Raw genomic sequence first — 25,038 nt, forward strand, 5'->3', positions numbered from 1 at the left:
GCATTATTCTGAGTATGTCTTTAGAGATAAGCTAAAGAATATTAAGTGACAAATTCATTCTCACAACATCCCAGCTCTGCATCCCAGCTGTAATGCATCTCTCCTAGCAACAAAGTGTTCTCTGAGGAATGTTTCATTTTGAGGACAGAGGTTTTTGTTGTTTCATACGGGCCAGCTCAGGCATGTGTGTTGGGTACCATAAGTAGGTGGATGGGGATGTCCTGACCCCTGGTCAAGCACTTGCTGTGACTTGCTGAGACCTCAGAGGAATTCTGCAAGAAGCCCACACACACCCTTTTCAGAAACTAGGACGATTAGGTCCAACAGTGCAGAATTCCAGACTGCAGTCCAGAACTGTAGGTCTGGTCTACAGTTGTGTGGTTCAATTCAGACATCCATGGTTTGGAAATTTTTGTTTTATTGTGGTCAGATATACATAATACGAAATTTACCACTTTAGGTATTTTTAAGTGTGCAGTTTGAGAAACTGGGGAACTAAGTACATTCACATTGTTGTGTAACCATCACCACCATCCATCTCAGTTTTTCATCTTGCAAAACTGAAACTCTGTACCTATTAAACACTCACTTTCACACCCCTACGCCCGGTCCCTGGCAACCACCATTCTGCTTTTATACAAGTACCTTGTATAAGTGGAATCATCTAGTGTTTGTTGTTTTGAGTCTGCCTTATTTCATATAGCATAATGTGTTCAGGGTTCACCCATGTTGTAGCCTATGTCAGAAGTGCTTTCTTTTTGAAGACTGAGTCATAGTGCAGTGTGTGCACACACCACAGTTCGTTTATCCCTTCGTCAGTTGCTAGACACTCAGGTTGTGTCCACCTTTTGGCTATTGTGAGTAATGCTACTATGAACTTGGCTGTGCAGGTATCTGCGTGGGACCCTGCTTTCAATTCTTTTAGGTATGTATTTTGAAATGGAGTTGCTGGATTATATAGTTTGAAGGACTTTTACTATATTCCTTGGAGACCATCTTTGAAGATCTGGTAGAACTTAGTGCAAACATTAATAAATAAAAGCATATGTTGACATTATTTAAATAGAAGTAACAGGAGGCAAAAATATGGTAATTATTGAGTAATTAAGGCATAAATTTGAACTGGATGGAAACCAGAAGGCAGTGCTGTTGTTATGTTTTATTTTCTTTATAGCATATATATAGATAGATACATAGATATATATTTGTTCTTGCTGCCAGAGAAATGTTTTCTAACTGATTAAACTAATGTTATTTAAAATTATTTATAACAGTCATAGTTTTCATTCATCTACATTTTAAAGAATTAAGAAGCATTTTATATAGAATTTTTTAAATGAGTCTGACAGATTAAATTCTTTTACCACCAAGTCAACAAGTGGTAGGAGATTCTTTATTTTAGGGGAGCATCAGCTTTTGTGAAGATTCACCATAGAATGTCTTACAATTGTAAGCTCTACTAATACAAATATTTAATTCAATGTACAAAAACATCATTTACACAAAACTCTGGTGTGCTTGCCCCTGGAGTCGATAGTCAGCAAGCATCTGCTGTGTTACGCTGTCATTTTGGCTTCTTGACTTCGTTTGTTTGTGCAGTGGCTGGCACTGCACGTCACTGCCACTTACTACAGGCACCGGCATTATTCTGACCTGGCAGAAAGCTGATGGGACTTCAGGTAGCAGAATAAACTGGAGTTGCCACAACAGGAAGAATCTTTTTTAAAGGTGACTGTGAAGATGTCTCTTTATTCCATGGCTTAAATCTGCCAAGGGCTCATGGCACTTTGGGAACAAAGGACACATTTTTCACTGTGGCTTATCAGGCTTCCCTGTGTGGCCCCAGAGGACCCCTCCAGCCCTGCTTTCCCTACTCTCCACCTCACTTGCTGGTTTCACTTCTTTGAAAACTTGATAATCTGTTGGATCTCTCACCTTTTGCACAGGCTCTTCTTTGCTAGAACACTCTTCTATGACCTTCTTGGGGTGAAATTTGCTCGTCAGGTCCTCAAGTGACGTATGCCATGTTTCCTAGGGATTTTCTCCTGACCCTCACCTCTGAGTGAGTGGCCCCTCCTCTGTGCCCTCGGTAGTCTCTCCTGTTCATATCACTTCTTCGTGCAAAACTCAGTTTGATGAAATATTGAGTAGATATAAAAATACTAATAGAATATATCAGGTATAAAGGTTCTGGCATCATGCACATTTGTGCACCAACCACCCAATTTTAGAGGAAGAACACCACAGTCATTACATCTGAAGTCCCCGGGTGCCCCTTTCCACCCCCCCTCTCACTGCCGTCCTCCCAGGAACCACGAGCCTGGCTTGTGTGTGACTCCTTCCCCTGCTTCTCTTTATAATTTTGCCTCCTCTGTTAGTATTCATTTAATTTTGCATGTTTTTGAACTTTTAGTAAGTTGAATTGTATAGCATGTGTTCTTCTATATTTTCTTTTTACTTAGCATTATTCCTGAAATGCACCTGTGTTGACCTTTATAGCTGTAATTCACTCATTTCACTGCTGTGTGAATACATCACCATTATTTGGCCTGTACTTGATTCTTTTTACATACCTCTATTTCCTCCCTTTCCCTCATGCTCTCATTTTTATTCGAACACACAATTATAAATTCCCAAAGGGCAGATATTGAGTTTATCTTGCTCATTTTTATGTCCAGGTATCTGGCACATAAGAAAATATTTGTTAAATAAAATGTGTACCCTTTGGCCTGAGGGTCTACCTGTGAATGGGAGTGAGCAGCCATATCATTCTTGTTTGGCCAAAGCTCTTTCCTTCTTACACCTTCCCTCACCACAGTGCTCCAGACCAGGGCTCGGCAAACTTTCTGGAAAGGGCCAGCTGGTAATTATTTTGGGCTTTGCAGGCCATTTGGTTTCTCTCATAATTACTCCATTCTGACATTGTGGCATGAAAGCAGCCATAGATGATGCATAAACAAATGGGTTCCAATAAAGCTTTACTTACAGAAATAGGCATCAGGTTGAATTTGGTCCACTGGCTATAGTTTGCCAACCTCTGCTCTAGAGAACTGCTCTGGTTGGAAGGGAAGACAGTGATGCTATTGGATCAGAGAGAGGAAGCCTTGATTGTGCCTGTGCCTTCCAAGGGGACCATCCCAGTCTAGTAAGACAAGGACAAAGAGTGGGCTTGTGGTACCTCATAAGGCCATAGGCAAAATAATACAGCTCAAGTGAAGGTGGAAAGGTAGAAAAGTGCATGAGACTCGCACCAAAGTGCATCTTAAATGTCAACATGTTATACGTATAGACTGTCGCAAAGCCATGAATAAAAATACTGTAACATCTGAGCTAGAACAGTTCAGGTATCCATGTCACCTCAGTTCATCCAGACCCTTTCTTCCCTCATCTATCTCTAGCATCTGAGGCTTGAGCCTGGCTGGCTCCATGTGTGAAGAACTCAGAGTTGGTGCCTCTGTTCTGTCAAGCACACAGAGGATATTCTGATAGAGAAAACATTGTCTCTTATTTGTCAAATTGAGCAGAACAGCATCTTCAAAAGTTCTAGTACAAGGGGGGAGACCTTGACTGAGCCATTTCCTTGCATGAAAGTGGCCCCTGTACTCATGACATCGGCAAACCAAGCAGAGCACTGCAGTGCCAGAGCGCAGGCTCAGGTGGACACATGTGAACCCTGAGGCCATCTTGCTCTTTTCATTATTTGAGTAGGGACACTTCTGCCTTCTTCACAGGATTCTTGGGAGGAATCCTGTGACTTGCTCCTTGTGAGAGCAAATAAGTTTGAAATAAGTGTGGCTGAAGGGAAGTCAAGATGATGAGGATAAGAGAAAGAATAGGAAGGAACAAACAGCCATGCTTACTGAGCTCTGTGCTCCTCATTCCATCCTCACAGTGAGCCCAGAGGGAATGTACTGTCACTGTCCCCTCTGACCAGAGGGTCATTTGGCCAGGTTTGCTTGACTAGTGATAGAACCAAGATTGAGACCAGTCTGTCTGGTTGGAGAGTTCCCATTCTGCACCATGACCCTGCCCCACATGGTGTTGCTACCAATGCTTTACATTTGGCTACTATTACATCGTTACTGGGGGGTGGTCCTAAAACCCCTCACCACTGAGGTGACTGGCTCAGCCCCATTCTGCTCTTGATCATGCCCTACCTGTGGCAGAATAGAAAAAAACTGCCATAATGAAAGTTCCCAGAAAAAAAAATCAGGGTATAAAATTGTAGAGAGCTGAGTCTCCACCATGATACAGGTGCTGTGGCCAAAGGCCAGGTAGACATTACTAAGTTAGGGTTTTGTTTCCCCCTACCAAAGATGGGGTGCCTCAGTGGGACTTTAGTTAGTCCCCGTGGTGGTTTTAGGACTCCAATGACAGAGACATAGAAAGTGGTCTAGAGATATCAGCTATTCCTCTAAGGACACAAAGCATCCAGGAAATTGTGTCACGTATGATGTGTATTTGAAGCATTTTTGAAAACTCAACAAAAACTCAAATCCACATAACAAAGTGTGGAAGTCATTGGTGCCTTTTGCCAGTATTTCTTTTCAGTTGGGCAGGTCCATGTGCCTAGTTCTGGCCAATGAACTATGAGTAGAAATGACATGTCTTTTATGGTCTGGAACATTTAATTACCTGTGAGAGACACAGGCTTCTAAGACATCAACCAGCAATATTCAGGAGCTGACTGCTCTTTCAGCCTACATCTCAAGTGACAATGATGAAAAGAGCCCACCTGCCAACCCTCAGTGGGCAGGTAGTTTGACCAAGAAATAAATTGGATGTTTTAAAGCTCTGAAATTGCTAAGAGTTGTTCATTCCTGCAGCATAGCCCATGACTAATCCACAAACCTACAACAGTGATCTGCCTGAAAAGCAGATTGTTTGTCCAGTTTTAAAAATGACTCTACATGAGTTAGGACTGGAATGAAAGAATGTTAGTATTGCTTTGGGTGTATAGAGTTTTACTGGAGAGTAAATAAGGAGTTCCAAAAATAGAGTCCAGTTCCATAGGACTTTGTATGTATTTGATTGTACTTATTGATAAATCTATCAATGTGGCTGATTTTATGATAATATTGAGAAATGTTTGATTCATTGGTAGGCCATTGTTAGGGGACTCAAATGTATATAAATGCTACTAACTGATACATATAAATTAGTCCCTTGAGTAGTCTTCTTATCAATGCCTTATGATTATGGTTTGAAGTAGTTTTTTGTATGAAGACTTTTTTACTGACATCTTAACCAACTATATTACAGGATAGCTTAGTGTAGGTATTGTATTTAAAAATATCATTCCTATTTGCCAGACTGATTCCTATGCATTGGCAACCTTAGTCTAAACATTTCCAAAACCTGCTTAAGTTGTTGAATTTGGGCAAACCACTCACCCCATAGGCTCTGTGGTGTTAGCATATTGTTCACATATCACACTGCTGTCCCAAAGCCTGTTTCCTATTAACTGTGTCTTCAACAGTTACTATTCAGGATTTTTGCACCTTTTACCCTTTCTCCCCCTTATCCATCATCATGTTCTTTAGATTTTTCTCTTTTGTTTGCACGCAGGCGCGCGCGCACACACACACACACACACACACACACACTTGCTCTTGCTTCAAAGATTTAAATTGATCCTGCTCTAAAATCCCTGACATTATGGGAAAGGTCTGCACAGTATTCATCATCCCTAATGAACAAAACTGCAGGAACCCTTTGAAATGCTTCTTTGGGAACTAAGGGAGGCTTTTTGGCTAGTTGTCATTAATCCGAGCCCACCTGGCTATGTGACTTCAGTGTGCATGGTGTAAGTTTCTATCTTAAGCACAGACTCCAAGGCTTTAATAAGTTTTCAACTGTGTTCAAGGTGATATGGACCAGGGCAAGTTAGTGGGAGAAAATTTAATATTGGGTGAAAGAAAAAAATGGCAGCATTCCAGTCTCCACAAGGCATGCTTGCTTTTCCCTTCTACATAAGCTAAAATTTTCCAAACCAAGTGGAAATACTGTCTATCCTCCCCTCTCCCACCCCAGGCCCTGAAAGTGTATAATACCTTGGACTTGCTACATGGTATTCTGTAGTTCATTGACAGTGACCCATAGCATGAGATAAAAATTTCGTCCTTGACAATGAGAAGCACACCCTGAACTTTCTCAGGGAGTATTTGGTGATTTTTTAAGTTTTTTAATTATGCTTTAAGAGGTGGGTTTTTCCCAAGAGCTTCTAATCTAATCTTTCCCAAAAGTAAATTGTAAGACTTTTGCCAAGAAGAAAGCATATTTGAGGGAGAAGACACCTAAGCCCCTTTGGTAGAAGAGAAGTATGTTTTAAATTTCTGCTCCAGGCAACACTCAGCAATATGGCATGGTCTCAGAGATGGGCCAGGTGGAGGAGAGACTCTCCAGAGAGCTCAGTAAGAGACTCAAACTTCCATCACGGGAACACAGGCAGAATCCTGGCAGGGCAGCAGGAAGAGTAGAGCAGGCTGTCCTATGAAGTCAGGCTTTGATCCAGCTTCAGCTCAGCACCTAGACCACAGTCCAGCTCGTCCTTCATGTTCAAATCTGATGCTAGGAGAGGTACAAAACATAGGAAAGGCCAGACAGATGGTGTCTGAACTAGAGTTAGAACTCAAACCTCCTGAATAGCAAGCAGTCTGATGCCCCTCATATAGTAAAAGGAGCTCACAGTTGTCCAGGAGTATACAAAAAGAAGAAAATGATTGCTTTTCAAAGGAAATTTATGCCTATTGTCTGAGTAGTAATAACAGCAACAATCACTGTGCAAAAACTTTGTTTAAATTCTCCTTGAGTCTTGTAGGAGTAGATTCTAATGCATGGATTGGGAGAACCATCCAGGTTCTCCGTGTCTATGTTTGATGGACTTTGGCCATGTTGACCTCTGGCCTCCCAGCACACCCATCTGACAAATGGAGGGCCAGAAAGAGAGGCAAGGGATTCTAGGTCAGCTGAGCAAGAAGGACCGTTTCTGGGGCTGCTGGGAATACTGAATGTTAAAGGAGGACTTAAGGATACGTAGGATATAGTCACAAGTAGGTTAGCTATGTGCTGTTGTTGCCAGTTTCCATGTAAACAGGTTCTGTAACGATGACACCCAACCCTTCACACACCTCAGGAAACATCCTTATGCGCATGTCCCTGGTCTGGGGTTGGGTGGAACCACTCATAGGAGTTGCTTAACAGTAGTTTCCTCAGCCAGAGAAAAATTTGTATGTCCTGTTCTTGTAGTGGACTTGATGGGCTCAAGGAGGAGATGAGTCTTCCAGGGTGAAGCATAAATGCCACTTGCCACGGTCACTGCCTCGGAGCCATTAGCTCCCGTTGAGATGTGTCAGTAGTCTCCTAACTTGTTTCCTGGCCACTGCCCCTCCTTTTCCCAATACTATTCTTGGGGCTTTTGTAGAGCACAGCACAGATCACCCTGGAAGTCAGCCCAATGGCACTCGCTGCCATTCACATTGAAAAGCTGGGCCGTACCCCTTGCTTCCAGTGTGGCTGCACTGGTGACTAGCTCTAAAGCTGGGAGAGGCAGGGCCTGCCTTAAAGACTGGACAGAGGAGGCTGCTCACACTCAGTCTCCACACTGTTGCACCAAGAGTGTTGGAGGCATCGGGGAGGCAAGACTTGAGCAGGTGGGCTCTTCCATGGTGTTCCCCATTGTTGTCTTCCCTGTGTTCCTTCCCCTTGACTCTCTATATCCACACCCAGCCCTTCCTTCCACCTGAAATGCTCTTATTCCTCTGTCCACCATTTGCATTTCCAAATTCTTGCAGTTTCTCATTGGACCAACTCAGTAGGCCCTTTCTTCCCCTTTTCTAATAATATGGAACACTTCACAAATTTGTGTGCCATCCCTGCACAGCGGCCTTGCTAATCTCTATACCGTCCAATTTAAGCACGTGTGTTGCCCAGGCAGTCACAAAGGGCCCTTTGTCTTTATAGATCATCCCATGTCCCCAAGCTACAGAGCCAGTGTCACTCTAGTGAACCCCTGCCAGACTTTACTTTTGCCTTTCTTATGATCTGTGTCACGTCTCTCTCCAGCTAGCCTACAAGGTTAAGATATGTCCCATTGGATTTTTTTCCAAATGACCCAACCAGCGTTTGTACATTGAGCTATATACCTAAATACACTGTACCGTATTCAACAGACTCTAAAATATTTGTAATATAGGTGAATGAATTAGGGATTGGTACAGGGTGGCTATAATTGGAAATTTAGGAGAAGGCAAGAAGGACCTCAGTTTGCAAGATGGGAGTGTTTCTGTGGACTGGAAGATGGAGGTAATTATTGGTGAAGATATGAGAAGGCACATTCCATAGTGAAGGAGATGCATGGTGACTGAAATGGGAGCTACATGATACAAGCAGAGAGAGGTGGAAGCTGTGGTGGGAGGTGGCAGGGCTGGCTGGGTTCTAACCTGGCTCAGGAAGGTTGACTTAAAAGGAGAGCACTGGGAGGGTTCACTTTGCACCAAGACTTGGTGTTGGCTTCATTCAGCCACAGGACAGCAATGGTTAAATGAATTGCTCAAATCGTACAGTGAAATGGGGAGGGAGGAGGATGCAGCTGGGTGTCCCCTTCTCATTAGTGAATGCCACTCTGAAATTTTGCACAACAGACATCTGTATTCTGAAGCCATCATTAGTATTTACTGCTCTGCTCTTACGGGCACAATTGCTTAATAAAATCTGCAGGACCTTTAGTACTCCAAATGCAAGGTGTTTTTCCAAAGAAACATGTATGGCTATAAAATAGTCAAAGATGAAATGATGAAGAGGCTTCCTAATGCCTGCTAGAAATGATACTGAAATACACATAGCACTAAACGAACTTATTTCTACTATTAAAATTCCTAGTTTACCAACTGCTTAAAAGGCAAATTTAAGGCAACAGAATATTCATGTGTTGTCCTCTAAGGGGAATATTTCAAGAAGAATAGAAAGACAGTTGATAGACATTTCTATCTGGATCTCTTCTTTCTGCCCCATTAAACCAGAAATTGGTCTTTGCCAGTACTAACCTAGTATGTGTGTACAAGGGAAGATAATTAACTGGAAAGAGGCCAATTGCAGAATTGCTTATCCTGTCATACTTAATATCAGCCATGTATATTCAATGCTGATACACACATTAGAGGCTTTATGTCCCCTCCCTGGAAAAAGACTCTGTATAAAGAGCAGTAAATTACATCTGCTGGAAATAGGTTGTGCGGTAGGACTGAGCAGTTTATCCCTGCAGCTCCCATCTTGGCCCACAGTCATGGCCTTGGCAATAGCCCACTGGCCCATGTTGACCCCAAAACAAGGAAAGCTTGCAGTAATGCCCCCCACCATGGTGATTGAATGGTTTAATCAGATGCTTAACTGTGCTGAATATGTGGAAGAGCAATTAGCTTGCTGAGGGTCAGTAGCTGATATTCTATTTCAAAATGCAGAATTAATCAGACTCAACCACAGTTGTATAAGCAATATTTTGAAAGGGGGTGGTTTGTTTTGAAGCTGGGAGTACTGAAAATGCTAAATGATGAAGATGAGTGGATAAAGCAACTACCATCTAAGTCCTTTTCTCTTGGGCTTACTTTTAATTTTTGTTTGCATTTTTTATAGCTTACTGTCATTTAAAATCTCACTTTCTGTAGCTGTAGAGATGATTTTTTATTAAACATATTTTTTTGTGTGAAATAAAGAATGTATTTGAATTTTTAATGATTAAAATGTGTTTTATACTATCTTATATTGCAATGTCTGGAACGGAATTCAGAAATTTAATTAAAGTCATAAAACATAGAAAGATACTATAACAAAAATTATTTTTAACCCTTAAAAAATGTCTGTGTAATACATTTTAACCAGTCTATAGTGGTCTGTTTACAAAAAATATGTAAATAAAGTCATGTACTCTATTATTACTAAAATTAGTGGCTTAGGAATAAATTCAGAGCACCTATTTAACAAAAATTTATATCAACAGCACATTTATAGATGGCTAACCTCTCCCAGTTTAACTCTTAGAAGACAACCTTCCATCTTTAAGGAAATTCCCCTTTTTGCAATATCTTCGTGATCCTGAGTATATTAAGTCCTCTTTCAACTTAGGGTTTGTATTTATAAAATATTGAAAACACACACACATACCTGCATAGTAATGTAGTTAATCTCAGTTTCAGTGGGGTAACACATATATAGCATTAAGCAAATTTTCTAGCATAGCACATCACAAGTGCTCAATGAATTTGTATTAGTAATTACAATGTAGTCACACAAACAATGAATTTGTTATGTGTATTAGTCAGAGTAACAGATGCTAGCCTCTGTAACACAACCCCCAGATTTCAGTAGCTCATTGATTCCTGCATTGGTCTGATGCTGGAAAGTTTTCCTGGGTGGATCTCTACCAGGTAATGATGACTCAGTGATTCAGAAATTTCCAGTCTTTTGATCTGCCATCTTTATCATCTGACCTCCACTGTCACTGCAGAAAGGGAAGAGATGTAAATGATTGAACAGGAATTTTGGTGACTGGCCTCAATGTGGCATACTTCCCTCTGTATTCCATTGGCTAACAGTTGAATGGGACCCAAATGAACTGCAAAGGAGCTGGTAAATGTCTTCTTTCTTCATGTTCAAGAAGAAGTGGGATTGTTGAACACCCTATCATTCCTGTTGCACTCATTGTTCCAGCTATTATTGCTGTGCAACAAATTATTCTAAATTTACTGACATAAAACAACAGCCAATTTCTTTTTTAAATTGAATTTATTGGGACAACATTGGTTAACAAAATTATGTAGGTTTCAGGTGTGCAGCCCCTCCAGTTGTGGGCTCTGGCCATGTATCCTGTTGACTGACATCATGCTGAGACTCTTGCAGCTATTTCTCAACTTGTCACCCTGTTCCAGGACTCTGGACCATCAAGCCGTCTCTCTGTTGTGCCCCCAGATAAATCTTACAAAATCGTTACTTTTTTCACTGTCACTTTCTTGCTGACTGGCTGCCCATTGCTTGTAACTCCTGCTTTTCATTTCATCATAGTTAGATTTCACCCACTTTTACCAAGGTACACTCTTTATCCCAGCCAGTCTTCCTTCTCTTGGTCCTCTCACCTTACCATGGTCATTGTTGGCTCCACCTCTCCACGTACATTGTTGCTGCCATGTGGAATGCCTATTTGGAACTTACCTTTGAGATCCCTCTCAGTGCCACGTGTTCCCTGAGACCTATAATCACAATTTTAGACTGTGCCAACCTCCCACTCCTGGATGGTTTTTCTCCTCCATCCATCTGCATCTGATTGCTTACCATGTGCAAAGTGTGCCATGGAGGTGACCCAGAGATGCCCAGGGCATGAACCTAGCTACTCAGCTTAGCCTCTAGCACAGGCATTAAAACATACACAAAAATAATTCTGATTTTCAGTAGAATGTAATAAATACTATATTTTTTATTTAATTTTTAAAAATCCTTACCTAAGGATATGCTTATTAATTTGAGAGAGAGAGGAAGGGAGAAAGGGGATGGGGAGAGAAAAAAGAGAAACATCAATTGGTTGCCTCCCACACATGCCCTGACTAGGGATTGAACCCACAACCTTTTGGTGAACAGATTGAAGCCCCGACCAGTTGAGAAACCCAGCCAGGGCAATACTATATTTTTTAAAATGTAGGTTAAATTGGGCCTATTTATAATAGTTAGGATTTATCTCTATGTCCAGAGAGAGACGGTATGGTGTACCAGCTAAGAAGTCGGATTCTGAAGCCAGGGGATATGTTGCCAATAACTAGCTATGTGGACTGGGCTAGTACTTAACCTTTTTGTGCTTAACTTCTTCATCTGTGAAGATGGAGATAATGAGATCGCCTAGCTACCAGGGTTGCTGTGAGGATTAAACATATTGACATGAGAAGTGCTAGGAGAATACCTCGCACATAGTAAGTGTTAGAGGTACATAGTAAATGAGAATACCTGGCACATAGTAAATGTTTGTTGTTATTGCCTCCATTGCCACCACCATCATCACCACCACCTCCACTGTTGTCTCCTATACTTGACTGAGTTCCTGAAGGACAGAGATCACAAGGTTAACATCTCCCTGAGCATCGCAGCCTTTGAATGGAGCAATAGATAATCTGATGCCTGCCCTCTGCCACAGAGGGCAGGATCAGTAGCGCAAGCATCTTCATCTCTCCCCCAGGCTCTCCTGTGCTGGCACAGCACCATTTCAGAAGGACAGTGTCCTCAAATTAATTGGCTGAGGATGGCTGTGTCAGGAGTCTCCAAGATCACCCCCAGGACTGATGATTCACTGGAAGACTCACAGGACTCAGCACCTCAGCATCTAGTTGGCTGTGATTTGTTACCACAAAAGGACACAGGGCAGTGTCCACAAAGGGGAAAAGCACATGGGCCACAGTCTGGAGGAAACCAGGCCCAGGTTTTCCAGAGCCCTTTCCCAGTGGAGTCTCACAGGATGTGCTTCATTCCCCCCAGCAGTGAGTTGTGATAACATGAGTGAAATGCTGTGTCACCCAGGGAAGCTCATTAGAGATCCAATGCCCTGGGTTTTCACTGGAAGCTGCCTAGCACATACCAAACTTTGCCTTCTCCAGAGGAAAGCAGATGCTCAGCATAAACCACATGGCCTGCACAAACTGTGTAGGCACGGAGAGCCACACTTGTCAGTTAGGGGACAGTGGGGCGACTCCTGAAATCAGGTTCCCGGAGGCCAGCCAGGGCCGGCCTTGCAAGGAGGCCTCTGCAGGAAGAGCAGTCTCAGGTCTGCTGTGCTGGCACCTTTCTGCACAATGGCACAGGCTGAGACTGCATGTTTAACAGCTTTTGACTAATTGGAGTTTTATAAGAAAAAGAGAAATCCCATTCTTTTTAGCATATTTAACCACTCCATAATTATTTGGTGACAAAATAATTGGAGAAAGAGATTTGAGACCAAATTTTGAGAAGAAAAACAAATCAAAATTTGAAAGAGAGTTTCAGCCTAAAATCTCTCTTAATTTCTGCATTCGAAGGCTCACATGTAACTCCCGTGTCGTGTTTCCAGCTCTCTGATACAAATGGCCCAGCCGAGAGCTCAGAGTCTGTACAGAGGACGGGAGCCCCAAAGGACCATGGCTCCCCAGGTGACAGCGCCAGAGGGTGGTCTCTGGCCTTTGGACTCCACACTCCACAAGAAATAAAGCTCAAGGATAGGAACCTTCTCCATGGCCTTCCCCTTCTGTCCAGCCCCATTCTCATTACGTGCTTTTAGCATCTGCTCCCATCCTTCACTGAACCCAACAGGACTCCCTAGACAGCTATTAAGAGGGAGCTGCAAGCTGAGAAGTTAGTGCATCTTGCCATCCTTATTCTGTAAAATTCCTGTTCCCTCTTACTGCATACGCATCCTACTTTGAAACACCAGAGGGACGTTATTGACTGGTGTGCTATGTTTCCTCTGACTGAGGAGGGAGTTCATTATGGCCAGCCTTCCATGACCTTGCCATTTCATACTTCTGTTACCGCCTTCTTTCGGGAACTCATGCCCTTAAGGCAGAGCTCAGACTGTGGACCAGGTTGCCCATGTTAAAAATCCCAGCACTGACACTTCTAGCTGTTCGAATGTAGACAGGAAACTGTTCCTCAAAATAGGGACAATACAATGTCTATGTAGGTCCTAGGTGGTACCTGTCTTAAGATACTTGTGGACTGGAAGGAGATAGTAAATTTCATTGGTTCTACAGTGCACCCCTCACACACACACATTCACATCTGTGAAATCAGGACATATCTTACAGTCAGGGCCATGTCAGAGGCTAACTGGCAGCTTTTTTCCCCTGTGGTACATTCAGTAATGGTGCATCTTAAAACCAATGGCATCAAAGATTAGATTAAATACTGTAAAAGGTATGCAGCACTCAACACAATGCCTACCAGGAAACAAATGCTGTTGAAGGTTAGTTTTTATTGTCATCATCAGTGTCATTATCGTCATCAAACACAACATCCCTCCAGGAAGGAGATCAGCTAACATTCATTTAGTGTTTTCTCTGTTTTGATATCTAATTCTTAGAACACACAAGACAGAGGTTATCATCCCCATTTTACAGATGAGGGAAGTGAGGCTCAGGAAGTCAGGGCAACTTACTGTACTTTCCCCCACAGAGCTGGTAAGGGCCAAACCTGAGAGTCTCACCCAAGAGTTTGTAAGCTACAGCCCTGGCCCAACCCAGCCAGCTGCCTTTTTTATGTGTATTATGAGTGGTTTTTACATTTCTTAAAGAGTTGTAAAACATCAAAAGAAGGTTAATATTTTGTGACACGTGAAAATCGTAAGAAATTTAAGTTTTAATGTCCATCAGTAAAGGTTTGTTGGAACACAGCCCTGCTCAGATGTCATAGGTAGTCTTGGTGGCTTTTGCACTACAGTGGCTGAGTCGAGTCATTGCAGCAGAAGCCACATGGCCCATAACAGCTAAATATTTGCCACTTGGCTTTTTACAGGAAAAGTTTGCCAGCTTCTGGTCTAGTTCTAGGCATTCCTACATGTGTTCTTTTGAGGACAGAGGGTGCCTTGTTCATCTTTTTACCTCTCACACTTGGTAGGCACTCAATAGGTGTTTGCTAGATTGAATTTCTAGTATTGCTCCTAAGTTTAAAAAGTAAAAAAAGTTGTGCTGGTACCATGGAATCGGATAAACAGCAAAATAAAATGATCATTTGCTCAAGAAGAGAGAAACCACTTACAGACTCTTCAAGACACTTTTTCACATAAACTTATATTGGTGTCGCAATATCTCTTAGAGAGTAAATAAAATAAAGTGATTTTCTAGGAACAAGGCTTTGTTTCAGGAGCAGCTGAATTGGCAAATGAGTCTCAGGTAGAAGATGTTTTTGGGAAATTGAACATTTGGTTTCCGTCTTGTCTGCCCCTTGAAAGGCCTGCTGTGCCGCTAGGACCTAGTGTGGATGGCAGGGGCTTTGGCTGCCAGGAGACCCTTTAGCAGGTGTGTGGAGAAATGAGTCCATGATGGCCTGGCTTTGAAGGCCTGGTTAGTTTCGAGAGATCAATCAAATTATGAAAACTAAACCAGGATCGATATTTCCTCTGCATTAAATGTTTACAAGATAGGCAAGTGTAGGCACACTCAAGGTCACTGGGGGAACTTGCTCAACTTGGAGTTTGAGCCATCGGGCATGTGGGCCCACTGTCAGGGAGAGGCACTGGGAAGAGCGGGGAGCCCTACTACCTCAGGCTGCACAGGGAGGTGGCGTGGGGCCCCCAGGAGCTTCCTGTGGTTGCAGCTGCAGCTGCAGCAGCCTTGGACCAGCACAGTCGGTTGATACCCAGAGCAGCTCTGACAAGCTACAGTCCTCTCTCCACACCCAGGCGGAGACTTCTCTCTCAAGCTTAGGGGTCCCTTGGGAGGAGCCCACTCTTCACATGTGTATGGAGAAAGCTTCGTGCAAAGTCAGAACCAAGAGCCAAGGCCACCTGTGCTTGGAAGTCAGCATGCACCCTCTGTGTCCCCCAGACCAGTTCAGGATTCTTCAAAACTTGTTTAGCCATTTAAGTTGTTTTATTATGTATTTTCCCTTTAAGCCACCCCCCCACACCCAAAACTTAATTTTATAAAAAAGTTTTTTTGACATTCCTAGCTAATCGATGGATTTCTCTTTATGAATTTAGGAGGAAAAAAAACCCAATCAAGGCATTTTTTAAAAAGGAAACATATACCATATTCCATAAAGTGAAGGGCAGTGGTGTGCACTGTAATCTAGTCTATAACAGTAATTCTAATAAAACTGGATCTATTTTCCTATAATTTGTCTTTCTACCCCACAGAAAGTATGATGCTCAACAAATGTTAGTTGTGGTTACAGTGTACTGATTTTTCTTTTTTTCTTTTTGCTCTTGAATATGGAGGTATACCTATATATAAAGGAAATTTTCACATGAAAAAAGTTATGCTTAAGATATATTAAAAACTATTTCTAATATTGACGCAATATTGTTTCAACACATACACATTTTAATACACATTTTAAGTATGAAGCATTTCAGCAGTCTTTAGGTTGACATACTTGTGTGCACTAGTCTGGGGTTTCTCAAAAATGTGGCTTCTAATTGAGAACCTAAAGATAGGTTTAGTTTGTACCATTACTTCTAAAAAGCAAGTTACACATGAACTTTTGGAAAACATTTGGGAGGTGGATATTACCTTAACCATAAGGTTGAAGGAAAATTACAGGGAGGTGGTGGTGATTTTTTAAATGTTAGGGTTATAGTCCTTTTTTTGTCATAATTTTTTGTCCTTTTATTTTTAATTAGGGAACCTGCAGGGTGGGTCACAAGGGTTCATGTGGTTTTATCAGTTCCCCTCTGCCTGGAGTGGCCCCATCTGTCTTGAGAAGAAAGGAGACAGGAGGAATTACCAGCTGAGCTAAACATTTCATAGGAATATTAGGAAGGAAAAAAGTATTTTCTTAAAATATATAAATTGCACACTAAGTGACAGACATAATTGTGTTAAAAACAGAGCTATCTCTGGGAAAGACCATAGAATTTTAATTAGCTTATCATTCTGAGCACTTCTGACATGTCAGCAGGTTGATCCCAGAGGGGAAGCCAACTTCTGTGCCATATACACTTTTTTTTTCAGTAGGTTTAAGTAAAAATAGCTGGTATGCAGCCTAAACAAGCTGCCTGTGGAGACTGCCTCTGGAAAGCATCCGTCTGGGAGCTGGACCTGCCGCCTGCCCTGTGGATTTCCTCCTCCATTTGTCATTTCCGCTGGTTCTTGCTCTTTCCTGATTTGTATCATGCTTGTCCCCCCGCCCTTTCCACAGCTAGTCGTGCCCCATTTTTTGTAATCTTTTTGCATAATTTACTACATCAGAGGATTTGTTTTAATTTCCCTAAAATTATACATATTAAATTGCCCATTATTGACTTTTTTTCAGCTTTTAATTGCTCTGACCCACTTTATGCCAAAATTTGGCCAATTTTACAGAAATGAACGTTCCATTTAAAGCAGTGCTTCTGAGTCTTCTGAATCTTTTTTGGGTCAGAGACCCCTTCCAAGAGTCTATTGAAAACTGTGAGTCCTTCCCCTGGAAAAATGCCTATCTAATACACGTACACACACTCAAGCATGCACACATGTGCTCATATCTTTGTACATAAAACCACAGAAAATTCATGACCATTCCTGGGACACATGTGTAGATCCCAGGTTGAAAATTGCAAGCTCTGGCTGAGGACAAGGGGCAAGTACCCTGGTGGGGAGCCTAATATGCCGTGCAAACACTGGGGTCACATGGAAGGTGTGTCATGTGAGGGGCCAGAGCGGGAAGCATGTTTCCAAGATACATGTGCTTTCAAGTACTTTGTCATATGAACCAAGGATTCAGTTTTCGGTTAAAATCCCCTATTTCCAGAAAAGGCTTTTTGTCCAAAAGGGTGGGAAGTGGTTCTGTCCCCAGAAAACCTCCCACCTTTGCTATCCACCCTCAGTTACCTTGACCTTTCTGGAGCCCAGTGATGGGCTATCCAGGTGCAAGACCTTGGGCTGCTGGTGAAGAGGCAGAAAGCCAGATGTTTCTGGAAGAGGCTGAGACAGCACAATAGGACTTAGCATTCTAGAAAACATAGCTCAGTGAGAAAGTGCAGAGACCAGTGCCCAGGTTTTGCCCTGTTCTGAGCAGAGGAAACGGTAGTTGCTCATTTGAGTCCTACCTGAGGTCACTGGACACATTGAGCGGGGAACGTCTTTTCCCTTTTCACCTCAATGTGTTTCATCTTTAAATGCTAACGAGTAGTCAGGAGTCCTTCAACAGAACAGCCACTAGAAAACCTCACCTAGGATTTATTCTGTGCTCTTCTGCCACCAGGAGCTATGTGACTCTGGGCAATCTGACTCACCTCCCTTAGCTTGAGTTTGCTCATCTGTGAGATGGGAATACCAATGTTTTCCTCTCGGGGTTGTGAGGAACCCATGTTGTAAAGCTGTGTAGTGAATGCCTGGCTCCTTCTCTGTACTCTCCAAAACCCAGATGTGTCTCTTTCCTGGCCAGGGTGGCTGTGGGCCTACACTACTTTCTAGGGGGAAACTGGGAGAAAGATGGCCACAGAGCTATGTTTAGACACTGCCAGGGCCAGGTCCTGGGGCCAAGGGGGGAACGCCCCTGCAGGTGTCATCAGGCCTGGCTCACCGATGCCTGAGTGACGGTGTATAGAAATAGACATTTTAAGCTCTGACTAAAGAATGAATGCCCACCTAGCTGCACCTGCATGACCTCTTATCCTGCCTCAAAAGTTTGGTGTCCAAACTGTTTTAGAAATGTACTATGTATTTCTGAATCCTCTGAGAGGGATGCTCTTGCCACTGAAGCAGCTGTGACCTCCAGAAAGCCCAGAAAAGCCAAAAGCTCCATGGAAAAGACCCTTTGAGCTCTACATGCATTTTCTCTAAAGGTGTGCCAACAGAGACTTCTGGTGAGGGAGGGCAGTGACACTCCATTGAGGTTCATGGGCCTCGCCGAGTGACTGGTTACCCTTTGTGTGTAAGGAGGATCCTGCCTGCCTCCTCACTGCGTGGGGCCTGGGGTCATCCCCTGCCCTTTCGTTTTAGAGGAGTTATCTAGGGTGACTGTTGCAACGCTGACAAATCTCAATGGAGTTTTAATTTTGAGTGGAGGATGGGCTAGTGCTGAGAGGCCACCTGCTTAAACCAGATTTTACCTGCCATTACCAGGACCCCTCCTGTCTGAGGTCCATGTGGCTTTGGCTGGAGCTGAGCCTCTGATTTAGAAATTCTCTAAGACTGATATTTGGGGCAGCCTTTCTGCTTATGGGAAAGGTCTGAGTGAGATCTGAGGAGCAGACAACTCAGGCAAGGTTAGTTTTCATATATTACCAATGATGATGATAATAAAGTAGTAAGTTATTTATTGAGTCAGGAACTGTACTGGACAGTTGACACATATTAACCCATCATCCCACTACTGTGAATAAAATCCTGACTGTCACTTAACAGAATACTGTGGCTTAAAAATTGTACCAAAGTTACCTAGCCTTGCTGTGGGCGAGCGCTAGCTTGTACCCACATGTTTCTCACTTGACTCCCAGTGTCCTTCTGCCATTTCCTCTGTTGTTTCATGGTGCCTTAAACCTCTAATATATGTGTAACTACTGTGACAAGTTAAAGGAGTCGAAGAAAAATTAAGTGAATAAAAGAATAAGAAACCAACATGTTTTTTGGTTGACAATTAGGAAGTTGTTTTAAAGTTTTCTGGTTTTCATTTTTCTTTTGCCTCTGATGTTCCCGGAAGAATTCAGGATAAAGATGCTTGCGTTACAGACCTGATGACTATTTTTTTAATGTTCTAAAAATTTTAATGGGGGAGGAGGGGGTCCTGAACACATGGCCCAATACTTGTCTTATGGTAACAATAGAAAATAATATTTTTAATGGGGTTATTCTGGAAAATCCATGAGGGATAGTCTCCATGATTATAGGTTTAACTGTGTTCTTTAATGTTTAATTCTTTGCCAAAACCTCTGTGGAGTAGAGAACATGTGCTCTCCACGGAAGGTGTCCACGCCAGCTTGGCTCACTGCGGCACCCCCAGTGCCCAAACAGTGCCAGGAGTGTGGTGGGGACTCAGCACATGCTTAGTGACTGTTGGCACCTAGAAGACAGTATTTTAGGGAACCTTATTCTTTGCTCAAAGCATTGTGCCGGGGTAGGTTTAGGATGGAGGTTTAGCATGGTTTCCTCTTGTGTTTCCCAGAACTGGAGCAGGCACTGGAGGGTTTGTCTGTCTGAGCTGCAGCAGTTCACAGTGGACCTCATACCTTATCTGTCCCCTTACTCCTGTCACTTCTCCTTGGACCCTGGGTGCCTTGCCTTTGTCCCAAAGAGGTTCAGGGAAGTGCCCCAGAAGTAGCATGATTGGGTGAGACACAAAGACATTTGTCTGGGCTGGTTCCTCTGGTGCCTCACCCCACAGGCCGGGCCACATAAAGGCGGCACCTGTCTGAGCCACCAGTTACACCAGACTTGCATTTTATGGCCTGAAGTCAAAAAATGTCCTTTGGCTGTGCTTGCTAGGTTGCTAATGCCTTGTGGGGTCAGCTGGTCCCTGGCTCTGCCCTATGTCCCTGTGTACTCTCAGAAGTGTAAAGCCAGATCCCCTGAGCGGCGAGGACTGGAGAGGTGGGGGCATTGGAGTCATTGCTGAAGTGGAGCTGAGCATCGGCCAAGATGGGCAGCTCCCTCCACCGGCTCTAGAAAAGTTCCCTTGTTCCCTGGGACATAGTGGTGGTTAGTGCAAGGAAGGGCCAGTTTCAGTGCTCCAGTTGCCTTTCTGGAGTGCTATTGTCCTAGAAGGAAAGCATGCAGGCCCCTCAGTGCTGGGGACGCCAAGTCCCACTCCGGGCGTGTCTGCTGGGCCCCACACTAGACCCCTGACTTGCAGGCTGCAGCCTGTTTCATCAACCCCAACAGCCAGGCACTGAGTGGGGGTTGAGCCCATGAGCCTATTCTTGCCCATTTACTTTCGCTCCTCTCCAGCCCCTTTCTCCCTCCCAGTCCAGCTCAGTCTGTGCCCAGGGGCATCATGGTTCCCTGAGGAGGAAGGCTGTAAAGCTACCATCTCCTGCCTGGGCCACATCTTACGTCCTGCTTTGGCTAGTAACCTGGCCCCTGGGACACAGCCCTACAGCCAATTCCTCCTCCACCCCCAACCTGCCATCAACCCTGATATTACCTGGGCTGAGCTATCTGAGCTCCCCCCCTGCTGCTGTGCTAGGTGAGGACAGGTGAGCTGGTGCTACAGGAAGAAAAACTGGTGGAGGGAAGATGCAACTGCTTTTATGTTTTTGTTTTGTTTGAAAATCACAGGAACTTAAGTCACAGAGGGGAACATGCTACTGCCTCACATCCTCAAGCTGAGTGGAAAGTCCATTTTTGACGTCCATCAGTAGTGATGGCCAGTGGGCCACAGGATGGGTCCCAGGCGTAGCAGGAAAGAGTCCTCAATAGACGTTTTCAGGTCAGGGGATGTCACCTGCTGCTGAGACCAGGCACAGGGACCTGGCCGCCTAGGCTGACCATGGACTGCCGGACACTGTGGTGGGCACAGATCTGGCCAAGTGTTGCCAGCCTGGTGGGAAGTGGAGTGAGCAGAATGTTAACAACACAGCAGGAAACTGTTCCCAGTTGAGAGCTGGGCTACTCAAGTGAGAATACAGATCAAAACTCAGCTCCTCAGCCTCAGAGCAGTCTGCCTCTGAAAGTCTGCCTGTTCATTGGCTGAGCCTGCTTAATATTTCATTCACGCATGCACATGGAAACCAAGAGGCTGGCCTGTGGCAGAAGCTGGCAGAGAACTTTCCCCTTTCTCTTCCACCCTGTTTGATTCTGGGCAGTGGAGAGATGAAGAGACCAGGTGGCAGACCGGGCATCTCCACCTGGACCAAGTCTGGTCCTGTACTGCCTTCCTAAAAAGACGGGTCTGCGGACTTTGCTGGGGGTCATTAACCTGACTCCATGAAAGGTCCCAGGAGGAACATGGCCCTTATCTAACACTGTTTGGGCCAGGAAAGGGTTTCCTCGGTAGGTGTTTCAATTCCTGATAAAAAAAAAGTACACTAATTTTTAAGTATACTTTAAGCAACTTTTTGGGCGTGGTTAGAGAGTCATAGAGCCTTTAATTTACTGATATGCACACAGATCTTAGAGAAAGGTGCATAAAATGTTTCCTATGTGTTTCTCTGCTTTCTGTGTGACAGCACAAGTGGTGCGATGTTTCCTGCATCTGACTGTAGTTCCTTGAGGATCGGGACTATGTCTTTGTGCTCTTGGTTGTGAGCATGGGAATTGGCTCATACCTCACACTGCACTAATGTTTACTGCAAGAATGCCTATTGTTATCTATCAGGGTGGCCTTGTGTTTCATATTGCCCCGAAAATGTGATTCTGAAAGAGTACTAGAAACAAGTCCATGGAGGGTTTTTCATGGATTACACAGGGCTTGCTGTTGCCAAGGGAGTGCTTGGTAGTGAGGTGTGGCTGTTGGAGAGAGCTCTCCAGACCATTACCCCAGCCCCTTGCCCAGCTGCTTGTTCTCCGTGGAACAGGAGATGGGAGCTCCAGTCTGGAGACTCAAACCCCAGAGTTTCGGAAATGGTGCTGATGACAGGTAGTCACCACTTCCTCTTGGAACCTTGGCCTTTGTGATCTCGCTGCTGAACTTGAGATATTTCTATTTCTATGCTGGTCCTTACCTGGTCTTTATGATGCTGTTTGAGGGGACCCAAAGTGTTTGAAGTTAGATAGGAACAGGATGTAGGATAGAATAGTCATTGGCACAGATTTAATTCATCAACTTTGTAAAAAGATAAATGATGTAGAAATTGTCGAGCTTCTTAAAAAGGGAGGGCTTTTGGGGGACCCAGCATCCCCCATCTTTCAGTGCCATTTCATTGGGTTTTGGTAGAAAAGTGGTACAGAGGGTATGTTCTGTGAGATGCAGACTCTTTGGGAGGGAAACCCTGGTTTAAACCACAGTTGTTTCAGGTCTTAAGTCATTGGAGCAGTTTAACGTGGGGCAAACATAAGATGCATAGAAATAAAAATACATAAACTGTGGAAATGTAAAACAGATGCTCTCTATGTCCTGGACGTTGGGTCCCTCCAGGGTCACACCCCTTGCTGCTGCATGCACCCCTTGCTGCTGCATGCACCCCACTCACCCTCTCACTGACCCCTTCTTTCCTCCAGCTCATGGAGCCCCCTTCCTTCCCCCATCCAGGGAAGTCTCCTTCAGTTCAGCCCAGAAGGATGCCCAACCACCAGGGTCTGTGTTGGAGGACACCCACCTGTGTGGGGGTTGTCTGAGCCTTTGTTCTGCCTTCATCACAGAGGGCTCAATTCAGGGTCCTCTTTGTTTCCTAAGTAACTAGGACAGTGCTGCGACTTAAACAAGCAATTAACATAAGAGGAAGTAGGAATGTGGAGTTGGGGACCCTGACTGTCAGGGTTGACCTCAGGAGGTGAAAGGCCCTGAAAACACCTTCCTCTGCTATTGGGCCGCTGCCTGAAATCTGACCATGAGAATGTAATCCTCTATTTTAAGCCACAGAGGAGACTTGACCCCTGAGAATGGTAACACAACAAGCTCTATGAATCAGTCCTAGCTCATGGTGATTGGGTTTATGTGACTCCTCTGAAAGGAAAGGGGGGAGTGTGAGGATCCTTATGTGGTAGGGTGGGGTGAGCACAGACCAGCGGAGCTCCCAAAGGCAGATAGTCCTGCTTTACATTTTGGGATTTGTTTGCTTATTTGTTAGTTTGCTGGGGAATTTTTTATTGTGCTAAAATACACATAACATAAAATTTACTATTTTAACCATCTTTAAGTGTACAAATCAATAGCATTAAGGATGTAAACATTGTTGTACTACCATTCATCTCCAGAACTTCTTCATCTTGTAAAATGGAAGCTTTGTACCCATGAAACTGTAAATTCTTGTTCTCTTTCCAGAGCCCTGGCAACCACCATTCTACCTTCTGTCACTATGGATTTAACTACTCTAGGTACTTCATATAAATGGAATCCTGTGGAATTTGTCCTATTGTGTCTGGCTTATTTCACTGATTATAATGGCCTCAGCGTTCTTACATGTTCTAGCATGTATCAGAATCTCCTTCCTTTGTACAGCTGAATAGTATTACATTGTATGTATATGCCACATTGTGTTTATCCATTTATCATTAATGAACATTTGGATTATTTCCACCTTTTGGTTATTATAAATAATGTGGCTGTGAACATGAGTGTAGGAATATTTTTAGAATCCCCGCTTTCAAATTATTTGGGGTACATACCCAGAAGTGGCATTTCTGGATCATATGGTAATTCTGTTTAACTTTTTGAGGAACCACCATACTGTTTTCTACAGTGGTGGCACCATTTCACATTCCCACCAGCAGTGCACAAAGATTCCTATTTCTTCACCTTTGCCATCCTGATGGGTATGAAGTGGTATCTTGGTGGCATTCCCCTGATGATTAGTGATGTTGAGCACCTCTTCATGTGTTTCTTGGCTACTTGTATATCTTTGCTTTCCATTTTGTTTCAGACTTGCAGTGAATATTGACTTGTGTGACCTGATCAATCAATGATGGGAGATAATGTGCCAGGCAGCTACCTTAGCAGGGTCTGTCCAATAGTGGCAAGTGCTCAGTGAGATGCTTGCTCGCCCTTGCATTGTGCTAGGGGCAGATGAGGTTCAGTTGCTGTGTTCCTCACTTCCCTTTTCAGTGCCCCTCTTTTGTTCAGTTGAATGATCTGGGATTCTGGGTGTGGCCTGTATCGACTTTTAGCTGTCTCTGTGTGGCTCTAAATTAATAAAGAGTTTTCTTCTTTGCAGTTGTATGGCTCCCTGTCCTGTCACCCTAAATGACTGTGAGGCACAGGAGTAGGGGGACAGCAACTGTGATGTACTAACACCATAAGCGTGCAACATGGCTCACACAATGGGGATGGAGGGCCGGAAGCAAAGGCCTCTCAGGACACTGTACCCAAAAGGAGCCAGAGCTTCCCTTTGAATCTGCAAACACACCACCAGCCTCTTGAGGTCAAATCGCTGCCCTCCTTTTCCTCAGCAGAGCTGTGTCTCCTTCTGATGTTGTCATCGATTGATGAAACAGAAATCCTCCTGGGACTTTTTGATACTAATGACCAATCCTGTTCTCAGGCTCTCTTTTCTCCCTCATCACCCACAAAGCAGAAAAATCCCACTTATTTCCCTTTAAGATCAAGCTCAAATACTGCTTCCTCTGCAAAGTCAATCCCAAGAATTACTCCCTGGTTTTCATTTTCTGCATGGGTGTCACGCCCATTACGGATATGATACCAGGTGTGCCTTGTCTCACAGTCATGTGTCTCCTACACCAGGCTGTCAGACCCCTGAGGCCAGCACCGCAGCTTTCCCATCTTGGCATCTCCCCTGAC

The 25,038-nt window shown here is 43.8% G+C and overlaps 1 protein-coding gene and 1 non-coding gene across 2 annotated transcripts in view; one reads left to right on the forward strand and one right to left on the reverse strand.

Annotated features, from left to right (window-relative positions):
- SLC22A23 (solute carrier family 22 member 23) overlaps positions 1–25,038 on the forward strand; it is a 177,195-nt gene that overhangs the window by 61,551 nt on the left and 90,606 nt on the right. The window lies entirely within an intron of this gene.
- Positions 7,838–7,940, reverse strand: LOC123820820. The gene has a single exon (XR_006786025.1). It is a non-coding gene; the product is annotated as a U6 spliceosomal RNA (small nuclear RNA).

This window comes from Phyllostomus hastatus, unplaced genomic scaffold (genome assembly GCF_019186645.2).
Source record: "Phyllostomus hastatus isolate PE091 unplaced genomic scaffold, TTU_PhHast_1.1 phas_contig_37, whole genome shotgun sequence".
Taxonomy (NCBI): Eukaryota; Metazoa; Chordata; class Mammalia; order Chiroptera; family Phyllostomidae; genus Phyllostomus; species Phyllostomus hastatus.